Raw genomic sequence first — 11,922 nt, forward strand, 5'->3', positions numbered from 1 at the left:
ACCTTACTCTCAAGGAGCTTACTATATTCCGCGGACAGAACACATGGGAAACATGAACAAATATGAGCTAATCCGAGGAAGACGAGAACGCCAACAACCAAGCTTCCCACAGGAGATGGATGGTGACCTGAACTGAGCTCTGAATGAAGTTGGGAATTCTAGAAAAGAGAGCCGACCTCAGAGACAGGAAGATTCCAGTCCCACTTCTGACTCACCCTGGCTGTATGACCCTGATTAAGGCATTTAACCCCTCTCAGTGCCCCAGGCGACTCTAATATAGGGCATGTGCCTAATTGCGTTGTTAAGGGAGCTCTTCACAGGGAACCCCTTACACTTGTGAAATCACAGAGGCATTCCAAAAAAAAAAAAAAAGCTTGAAATGCTAGGCTGAGCAGTTTCTGTCTTCTCATAGAGGCAAGAGAGGCCCAGAAGGGCGTTAAGCAGGAGAATTACCCAGTCAGACCTGTGCTTTAGGAATATTATTTCAACAGCTGTGTGGAGGATGTAGTGGAGAAGGGAGAGACGATTGTTATGGCAATAATCCAGGCAAGAGGTGCTAAAAGCTCAAGCTAGGGTGATAGCCTTGGGAGGGGAAAGGGGGACAGATGGGAGACAAGCTGTAGAGACAGAAAAGACAGGATTTAGCAGCTGATTTAGTGGGGAAGGAGAGAGAAATGGGAAGTCAAGGAGGACTTGGGTTGGGATGGTTTTACCCTCTATAAAAATAGGGAAAACTGGGGGAGGGCCAGGTTTAGGGGAAAAGATACTAAGTTCTGTTTTGGACGTGTTGAGTTTGAGATGCTGATAGGAGATCTAGATGGAGACATCCCTAAGCATCTCAAACACAACATGTCCAAAACAGAACTCGGTATCTTCTCCCCTCTACCCCAAATCCCTCTTCTCTTCTGAACTTCCTTGTTACTCCCAAGGGCACCACTAGCTTCTTAGTCCCCCAGGCTGTAAACTTCAGTATCATCCTCAATTGTCGATCAATTTGTCGCTCTTCATCACCTTCTATATCCAATCTGTTTCCAAATGTTTGTACCTCTGTAACAACTCTTTTATGTCTCCTCTCCCTTCACAGTCAATCAATAGTCAATAAGCAATTATTAAGCACTTACTATGTGCCAGGCACTGCATTAACCTATGTGGATACAAAGAAAAGCCCCCACATACAACAAAAATAGTCTCTGTCCTCAAGGAATATACATTTTAATGGAAGAAACATGTAAAAAACTAGGAGCATACAAATATATGTTGTTCGTCCTTCATTTCAAAGATGACCAATGATATAGACTTGAGAGTAAATTGAATTTGAGTGAAGCAAAGTTATCAGTCTCACTCCCTCTTCCAGTGGCAAGACAAGAGTCAGGATGACTGGAGATGGCCCAGGATGACCTTGGTGTCTTCCATGTCTGACCCAGCTCTAAGCTCTCCACAGTGCCTACTTCAGCTGCCTTCAAGGCCATTGGAACAAATGTTCTCATCTGCCCATTCTGCCAGGGGAAGTCTTGGGGTAGACACCCCCCTATCTCATTGTCAGGTTTGAAGCCAGTTAGTTACCCTCAACCAGGTCTACCAGGATGTGGCCAGTGCACATGCTACAGGTTTTTGGAGCCACAGATGAGAGTTGGGTGCCAGGTGGACATCAAAGGTAGATGAGCAGCCCTGAAAAGGGCTAGTCCTCCTTAAACACCCCATACACCTTAACAAAATACATAAAGAGTAAATGAAAGTAAAAGAGGAATGAAAGCATTAACTGATTTTTTGGGGGAAGGGAGGAGTTGCAGACATGAGGAAAGGCCTCCAGGAGAAGGTAGGACTTGATCTGAGTCTTGAAACAAACCAGGGAACTCAACAGAAATGAGGGGGCAGAGCACTTCAGGCAGGAGGGACAGCCTTGAAAAAGCAAGGAGTAGGGGAGATGGAGCATTGTGTTTGAAAAGCTGCAAGGTGGCCAGGGTGGCTAGATCACAAGCAATGTGGAGGGGAATAAGATATTAAAAGACTGAGAAGGCAGGAAGAGCTTTTAATTATATTTGATCCTAAAAGTACCAGAGAGCCAATGAAGCTCACAGGAGGGTGGGGCTGACGGTCAGGCTTTGCCTCTGCAGCTGAGTGGGGGATAAATCAGAGGGCATTAAGGAATGAAGGCAAGAAGATGAGGTAGGAAACTATTGCAATAGTCCAAATGAGAGGCAATAAGGGTCTGAAATGGGCTGTATGAGTGGAGAGAAGGAGACATAAATGAGAGATGTTGTGAAGATACCACATACAAGAGTGTGTGGTAATAGGCTTGGATATGTGGGATAAGAGTGAAGAGCTGAGCATGATATAGAGTGCAAAGTGAGTGGGGGGCAGCTAGGTGGTGCAGTGGATAGAGCACCGGCCCTGAATTCAGGAGGACCTGAGTTCAAATGCGGCCTCAGATGCATATCACTTACTAGCTGAGTGACCTGGGCAAGTCACTTAACCCCATTGCCTAGCACACCAAAAAAAAAAAAAAAAAGTGAATGGAAGAATGGTGATGCCCTAGACATTTAACAGGGAAGTTTGGGAAGGGGAAAGATGAGTTCTGTTTTGAACATGTTAAGTATGAGATGCCTACTAGACAGTTTTTTTTTTGTATCCCTTAGCATTCAGCAGTGTTTGGCATAGAGTGAGCACTTAATAATAATAGCTAACATTTATATAGCTCTTACTGTGTGCCAGGCACTGTGCCAAGTGCTTTACAATTATCATCTCATTTAATCCTCACAACAGCTCTGGGAAGTAGGTGCTATAATTATCCCCATTTTACAAATGAGGAAACTATGGTTAAGTGATTTGCCCAGGGTCACACAGCCAGCAAATGTCTAGGATGGATTTGAACTCAAGTCTTCCTGACTCCAGGTCCAATGTTCTATCAATTGCGCCACCTAGCTGCTTGTTGACTAATTGACAGCAAGTTTGTAATATGGGACTGAAGTTCAGAAAAGATTAGCACTGGATATACAGATTTGGAAGTCATTTGCATAGAGATAATAGTTGAACTCATGAGATCAGGAACATGAGAAAGAAGAGGGCTCAGAATAGAGCCTTGGGGGATACCCACAGTTAGGTAGACATAAAGTATTTATTAAGCACTTACTACTTTGCCAGATGTACTGGATGCTGGGGATACAAATTCATGCAAACAAAGCAGTTCCTACCCCAAGAAGCTTATGTTCTAATGAGGAAGGATACTACATAGATGGGTGGAGGAGGAAGGGTCCCTGAGCTGAGGCAATTCAGCAAGCAAGGAGAGGAAAAGTCCAAAGAGAGCCCTAGTGAAAGCGATACAAAACTTGGCTAGGGGTCAGTATTAAAATGGTGGTCCCAAGGAAGGAATTGCCAATGAGAAGAGGACCCTAGGGCAGAGATTTCTCAGGGCAGCAATGCAATAATTGAGAACTAAGATATGGAGTCTAGAAAGAGTCCAGGCTAGAGGGAGGGTCGGGGTGGGGCAGGAGATGGATCATGATCCAGCAAAGGAGACTATGTAGGAGAGATCAGACAGGGAGAACAAGGAGAGAACAGAAGGTAGAGGTGGGGGCAACAGTTTACTTCCTCTTTAACCAATCACTGAAGGGCAGGCTCCACTCAAGAGCCCCCTCCCCATCCTCTAGACTAGACCATAGTCCTAGTGTCCTAGCTTCCAGTCTGGCCCACAAAGCCATCTTCCAGAGCAACAACCCCTGGAATTCAAGAAGGAATTCAATCATCCTTGCCACCACCTATATTGACCTCTGGCCAACTGCAGCAGATGGAATGGTAAATCACAGTTGTTCATCGCTACAGTGTTCTCCTGGTTCTGCTCATTTCACTTTGTATCAGTTCGTGTGAGTCTTTCCAGGTTTTTCTGAAATCATCCTGACAGAGCTCACATTCTTAATGGAAACCATAAAGCACTACAGAAATGTGACCACTATCTTCCCAAATCCAAGTAGAGGCAGCCCAGGATCCTACACCCAGAAACCACAGGGTTCGAAACACTCCCCAGAATGCTAACCCTACTTCTAACCTGGCCCCACAGCCATGTCCAGCCTGGCAAAGGCTCACCATTCACCACCTGCCCCACCTGAAGACTCAAATTGAAAGTTCTTACCAAAGTTCTTGGCACTGTCAAATGGTTCAACATCAGAAAAAAAATAGGATTTTTGTCAGTGGAATGATACTACAGAAGATGTTTTACCATCTGCCTTAGTGATAACACCAAGGACTACTGGGCTTTTCTTTCCATCCTGTAGGTAATCCCTCATATGAGTGGTTTCTCCCTGTTAGAATGTGAGCTCCTTGAGACCAGGGACTGTCTTACTTTTGCATTCCCAACACTTATAACCATGCTTTGCTTATAGTAAACAGCACTTGATAAATGCCTTTTCATCCATTAACTTATTCCTACTGGCTGAAGGAAAAAAAAAAACATTCATCATGTGCCTGTGTGCCTGGAACTGTGCTAAGCACTTTACAAATATCTCATTTGATCCTCACAATAATAATAGCTAACATTTATATACTATGTGCCATAGGAAGTACTATGCTATAATATAGCACTATACTAAGGGCTTTATAATTATAATCTCATTTGATCCTCATAACAGCCCTGGGAGGTAGGTGCTATTATTATTATCTCCATTTTACAGTTGTGAGGAAACTGAGGGAGACAGCACTTAAGTGACTTGCCCAGAGTCACACAGCTAGTAAATGTCTGAGGCTGGATTTGAACTTAAAGTCTTCCTGACTCCAGTCCAGGCACTCTATCCACTGCCCTACCTACCTACCCAGCACCCTAGCTGCTGGATCAGCATTAGTAGGAGGGAGGCTTTGAGTTGCTGTGTCATTCCTCTTCCTCCTACTCCCAAGAAGTGAAAAGGTAGATCAAAACCATTTACAGACTCTCAGACTTTAGTCCTCCATCTAGCTCAGTCTTTGTGGTTTTGAGTGGCAGATTGTAGGAGTCAGATCTAGATAACCTCAGAGAGGTCAATTTTCCTAGAGCACTGTGGTCTTCCATTGCATTCTAATTACTCCACATGGCTATCTTGTCTCTCGAACTGGACTATAGGTGTCTTAAGCAAGGTTCTACACCTTTTTCTTGTGTCAAGGACTCCTTTTCAGAATAATGCTTTTAAATGCATAAAGTAAAACTAGATTTACAAAGAACAACCCCAGGTGATTTTGTATCAGCATAGCATCCAGAACAGCACAAGATGCATAGGAGGGAGGATGATTGAAGAAAGACTCTTGGGGCAGTTAGGTGGCTCAGTGGATAGAGCTCTGGCCTTGGAGTCAGGAGGATCTGAGTTCAAATCTGGCTTCAGACACTTAACACTTACTAGCTGTGTGACCCTGGGCAAGTCACTTAACCCCAATTGCCTTGCAAAAAAAAGAAGAAGACTCTGGCTGCATTTGGCAGAACCAGGTTTCATTTCTGCTGTCATCACTAATGAATGTAACGTAACTTTGTACAAGTCACTTCCTCTCTCTCATAGGACTGAAAGAAACCTTACAGATGATCTATCATCTCTACTTTCGTCAATGTCACTAACCATTCTGTCTTAAAAACTCGAGAGCCTGAAAGACATAAAAAAAAAAATTCTCCTTTTTTTGACTCCCTTATCCAATCAAATGTCAAATTCTACAGATTCTCCATCCTCCCTCATGTCCATTGCCACTACAACCAACCTGTTTTTTAATCACCTTTCACTTAAGATGACTGTAGTAACCTTGGGAATTGGTCTTTTTGCCTCCAGTTTATGACCCCTTTGATTCATCTTTTTAAGGTCTAAGACAGTAAGTAATCACGGGTGTGGAACCTTGGCCTCAAGGGCACATACAGGTTCACCCCAAGGAAGTAATCTTTCTAGTGCACTTTATTTTGTACCTCTTATATATCACATATTACATTGTTTATTGTATCCCCCCACATAGACTAAGATTCATAAGGGCAGAAAAGCTATAGGTCTTGGGCAAGTCACTTAACCACTGTTTCCTCTGAAACCTCAGTTTCCCCATCTGTAAAATGGTGACAATAACTGCACTTACCTCCCAGGGTTTTTGTGAGGGTCAGATACTTGGTACATAGTAAATGCTACATGTTAGCTATTATTCTTATTATCAATTATTACTGTTGTCTAAACTGTGTATCAACCCCTCAGTCTGTATCTAATACAGTAGTCTGCTAATCAGGATTTGTTTATTGAATGAGTAATGTACTGCTCTAATACTCCCCTCTTCAAAAACTTTGAGTGGATAGAGCTCCGGCCTTGGAGTCAGGAGGTCCTGAGTTCAAATCCAACCTCAGATACTTGACACTAGCTGTGTGACCCTGGACGAGTCACTTAATCCCATTGCCTAGCCAAAAAAAAAAAACCAAAAAACAAACTTAGGGGCTTTCCGTGTTTCCCAAATAAAGCATAAATCCCTGATCATGATCAAACCATAAATCCAAGGCCTCTTCCCAATGTGGTTCCAACACACCTTGGCTTCAAGAGCAAAAAATCATATATTTGAAGCTGGCAGCCCCATCCAGTCTCTTCACTTAATGGATGACAAAACGAGCCCAAAGAGGTCAAATCAATCAACATTTATTAAGTGCCCTCTATGTCCCAGGCACTGGGGATGAAAAAAACAAAACAGTCCATGCTCTCAAGGAGCTTACATTCTAAAGGGAAAGATGTTTTATGTATGTACCTGAACAGAATAGATGGCTTCCCCCAGATCACACTATCATAAATGGTAGAGTTAAGATCTGAACTTGGGTCCTTTGACTTCAAGTTGAGTACATACTCTGTTGTAACGTCTTTCAGCCTTATTCGACACTGTCATATTAGTCCCCTTCGTATTCTATTTACCAATCAAATTGGACCATTTTCAATATGTTTTTATCCTGACCTTTTAAATCTGTGCCTTTACTCAGAGTCCCTCATATTTGGAATGAACTCTTCCACACATACCTTTAAGGTCCTCTGTACCTACCAGTCCAGTTATTATCTCCTCCAGGATACGTCTTCCCTGACCCCCTTCCCTCCAAGAGGAAGTGTTACCTCCCTTAACAAATTTTTCATAGAACTTTGCCTGGACCTCCTTACATTTATTTCTTATGGTGAAAGATATTTGCCATATCTATCTTTGTATCTAGGGTCCACAGTAGACATGTTCTTAGCTCTGATCTACTTTAAAATTTTATTGATGTCCTTCAAAAAAATTATCTTCATTTCCAAATATATCCCTCCCCTATTCTGAGAGCCATCCCCTATAACAAACAGAAAACAGGGAGGAGAAACTATTCGGCAAAACCAACACAACAGCCTCACAGTATAAACAATGTTCCATACCCATAGTCCCCCACCTCTGCAAAGATAGCAGGGAAGTGAAATTCACGAATCTCTTTAGAGCCAAGCTTGATTGTTGATATTTAATAAATGTTTGTTAAATGAAATCTAGTCCAGTTCCATCATTTTGCAGATAAGAAAACTGAAGAATCAATGGTAGACTCCAGGGCTTCAGATCCATCACTCTTTCTTGTGTTATGGGTCTTCCAAAAATGCCATTCTCAATCTAATATCTTCAGTTGTCTTCATTCATCTAATAAGCATTTATTAAATACCTACTCCTTGCAATGTTCTGCAGCTGGTGCTGGAGTTAACACCAAGACAGGCAGTCCTAGTCCTCAAGAAATCTATAAATTATGAGAGAGTGATTAGACCTAAGTGCAGATAAATAAGCTGTCAATTACAACATAAATACCTAGTGTCTTTATTTATCTACCTCATAGTGAAGTTAGTGAAGAATCAATGAAATTAGATATAAAGCTATGTACTATAAAGGATAACTGTAAGTTCCTTGAGGGCAGGGACCAATTATCTTTTAATGTCCTTCCAAGGACTATTACAGTCCTAGACAGCCTCATTAGCCCCACTACAAGATCCCCAATCAGGGAAGACATGACCTGGCTATCTGTGAAACATGCTACTCAATTCTGCCACTACAATCATCCCCATTACCTGCCTGAATTGAAACTAAACTATTCAATAGGGGACACTGTCCAGCCTTTGTTCTACAAAGTCATTTCTTCACACCTAGGCAACATGTAACCCTTTGGAAAATTGTCAAACTCTAACGAAATTGTAATGGGAAATTGGGATAATTAGCAGGGTTTAAGACAGCAGTCTTGCAGGGCCCATATTAGTTACAATTTTTTTCTGTGGCTATTTCATTACCTATATGCAACTCTGACTTGCCTAGTCACCAGCCCTTTTTAAAGCAAGTATTTATGCATTTTGTTCATTCATGTTCTGTCCACCGTCATTAGCCTATTAAATTATAGGTACTTAGGAAGGTTAAAGACCTTATCTAAATTACTTAGTACAAAGAACAACACAAAGCTCTAGCATATAAACTACTTAATTGATATCTTTTGATGAATGAAAATTTGTCAGTGATCAGTCAGAGATGTTTGCAATTTTAGGTATGATTCCCAATGTCTTTTCTCCATGAAACTAAACTGGGTTTTACTTTGTAACACTTTGAGATTAGAAAGCAAAAGTGAAATTAGAAATAGATAATACAGGATATTAGGCTCCCTAATCCAGATGACATATACACATGGGGAATCAGCAACACATTATCAACATAAGGAAAAGAGGGCAGAATTATGAAGTCCTCTAAACCCGAATTATTTCCATTTGTCCCAAACTCAGGGAAACAGTGAGCCATGATGGCTAATTCAAGCATGCAGATGAGAATAAAGAATGTCATGCTAACAGTTTCTCTCTGAAGTCATCATTGATGAAGTAAACTGATTAACTAGCACCTGTAGAAGACATTTTAAAATATGCATTTAATCACCTTAACACTTTTGGGGAGCCAAATGGGGTTACATTGATTTAGGGGATTCTAGCCACTGCTGAGTGTCTGAGCTGTTAATGCCCCTAATCATCTGCTCAGTACAGCCATGACTGGATTATGTTTAAGATAAGAGTAAAGGAGAGTACTTCCCAACACTTATCAGCATATCAGGACTTTAGTACAAACCCTTTTGAGAACAGAGATCTGGGAGATAACGAACCCTTTTCCATCTCTAATTCTGCCCTATCCCTTTCCTGCTCTGATCTGATAAAAGAACAAAGTTACTGAATGTGCTGTGAAGCTGCTGAATCCCAGGACTGACCAGATCATTAAGGATCTCTAAGAAAGCTTTCTCATAAGACAAAGTAGTTGGACATTAGGAAATAATCTCCCAGCCTATGCTGGTTAGGAAAAAAATAAACCTCTCTGATCACTTTGTAAATATTTAAATCACCAACATAAAGGAGAAAACCTACTCCCCTCCCATTCCAAATAGGTCAAACTGTCTTAAACATTTGTAGAAAATGCAACCTGTATGAGGCTAATATCTTTACTATTTTATCTTAGCAGTACATACAATCTGTATATGAATCTAGACAAAGGATGTCATCAGATTTACAAATAACCTACATCTCAAAAGTCCTAATTCCTGTTTTAACCACAAAACCAAGATCCTTTCCCTTTAACCTCTCTACAAATTCTCTTGTAGTTCTCATATTAATTGGGGAAAAAAAATATTCAGACGGGGTTTGGAGCAGCACCTCTATTCTTTTTAAAAAAACCCAAATTACATCCAAATTAGCTTTGGTTCCTTCAAAGCAATCACCATAGTAGACTTTATACTCATCTGCAGTTCTCATAGCACACTCAGGCAGAAGACCTTTTCTGAGTCTAGTCTCACAAATAAGGCTTTGTTGTTTACTTGTTTTTCAGTCACGTCCAACTCTTCATGATTCCTTTTGGGATTTTCTTGGCAGAGATATCTGGAGTGGTTAGCCATTTCCTTCTCCAGTTCATTTTTCAAATGAGGAAACTGAGGCAAACAGGGCTAGGGAACTTGCCCAGGGTCACACAACTATTAAGTGTCTGAGGCTGGATTTGAACTCAGGAAGAAGTCTTCCTGACTCCAGACCCCGCACTCTATCCACTGTGCCACGGGAGGAGAAAAAGAGGTTTCTATGCATAAAACTCATGTTCCTATGTGGCTGTGATGGAACACTCCCTCAAGCAATTAGACCAAATGCCTGAAGTGACTTTAATAGGCTACCCTTTGAATCTCCCCAATTTGTATAAAATCTGTTTATTAAATGGCTCTTAAACTAATGACACCAATCTGTGGGGACTCCCGAAGAATTTACTACCTGCGTTGTCCTAGGCCCTCAGAAAAGCCAAAGTAGCTCCACTAGTCATCTAATGGTATTTATTCTCCCTAGTTATTCTTCAGTAAACAAGTATTCTTATATCAGTTACCATTTTTGTCGTTCTTTTCTACTTAACCCTGTAAAGAATCTTCTTCCTTCAAAAGTGAGAACTTTTTTTTTCAGTGAGAACTTTTAATTGACGGTCTAGGGTATTGTAGTTAACCCTAGACATGAACAAATTATGAGATTTTTAGAGCTGGAAGGGATAGTTTAGTTCAAAACCCCCTTAATAAGGACACTGAAGTCCAGAGAGGTTAAAGTATTTGCCAAAAGTTAAATGGACAGTACAGTAACAGACAAGATCTCAAACAAGTTTTGACATCTAATCCTTTGCTTCTGCCACTGCACCATGCTGCTCTCAAACCATAAGGTCTGCCAAACAAATAAGACATTTTGAAAAACATTTATCTCAATCATCAGTTTTGCTCCTCCCTTAACACTGTAAAATGCACAATAGTTGCACTACACATGACAAAAGTCATAGATAGTAGAATGCATTGAGGATACAGTTGAGGTAAATTATAGTTGTCAAGCACATTTCATCATGTCCAGACACTTGATGTCCCCAATCTCCTTAACAAGCAATACTTAGAAAAACTAATTCAACACTATTTTCTAGGAGGCGGCATTACACAACAAACATGCTGCCAAACTTGTCCATCTATTTAGTGTACTGTTATTGTACACAAAATATTCATTAGCCAAGCGTAAGTTTGCTCTAAACCAGGCTTCTCAAAGCGTGGTCCAAGGAAATCTTAGGAGTCCTCCAGGTCCTTCCAGGGTGCCTATTAAGCTCAAAAACATTTTTAATACTATACATTTTTATTTCTAATATAATCATAGATAAAACTCACATAAACAAGTTCTTTGCGGTTAGAGTCCCCAAAAAATCTGAAGTATAATGGTGTATTTACAAAACTTTTTCTCAAACTTCTCCACACAAAATGTACTGCTCTAAAACATCTAATTCAACCCACACCCTAATAATCCTCACACTACATATTAGACAAATGGTCACTCTTCCTGGCTGAAGACCTCACCTGGCAAGTGACCACCTAAATCAAAAGCCTGTTTTGCTTGAAGATAACTTGAATTGTTTCCTTACTTCATGTATAAATCTGCTTCCTTGCCCCCTTCCATTTACTGCAACTAGTTCTACAACATAGAAGCTAACAATAATTCTAAACCCTCTTGAATGCGTACCAATTTGCCAAAAGAATAGGCACTATTGATTTAGAGGCTGCTGCTTTCCCCACAATTTCCAAAAACTCAGATGAATAACTCGGGAACAACTCAGGAATAGTTAACCAACCTAAACTAAGTGGTTTCAGTGAAATGACATATTTAAGTAACAAATATGGATAGCCCAAGAAATCAGGGCACTATTGAACAATTTCAAAGTGGATTATTTATTTACAATTTTATTCTTCTGAAAAACCAAACACTTGGGGAATTATGAGCTATCTTGCAAGATAAGGACAGCAATTCCTTTTTAACCAATTAAATTCATTTCTAAATTTTGATGAAACACCGAAGTTCAGACCCAATGTATCCCAAACAGTTCTAAGAGAAACCTGGATACAACCTATTAGTGATGAAATTACTCCAAAATAATTACATACAAAAAAAA

Source organism: Vombatus ursinus, unplaced genomic scaffold (genome assembly GCF_900497805.2).
Source record: "Vombatus ursinus unplaced genomic scaffold, bare-nosed wombat genome assembly UNPS02014793.1, whole genome shotgun sequence".
NCBI lineage: Eukaryota > Metazoa > Chordata > Mammalia > Diprotodontia > Vombatidae > Vombatus > Vombatus ursinus.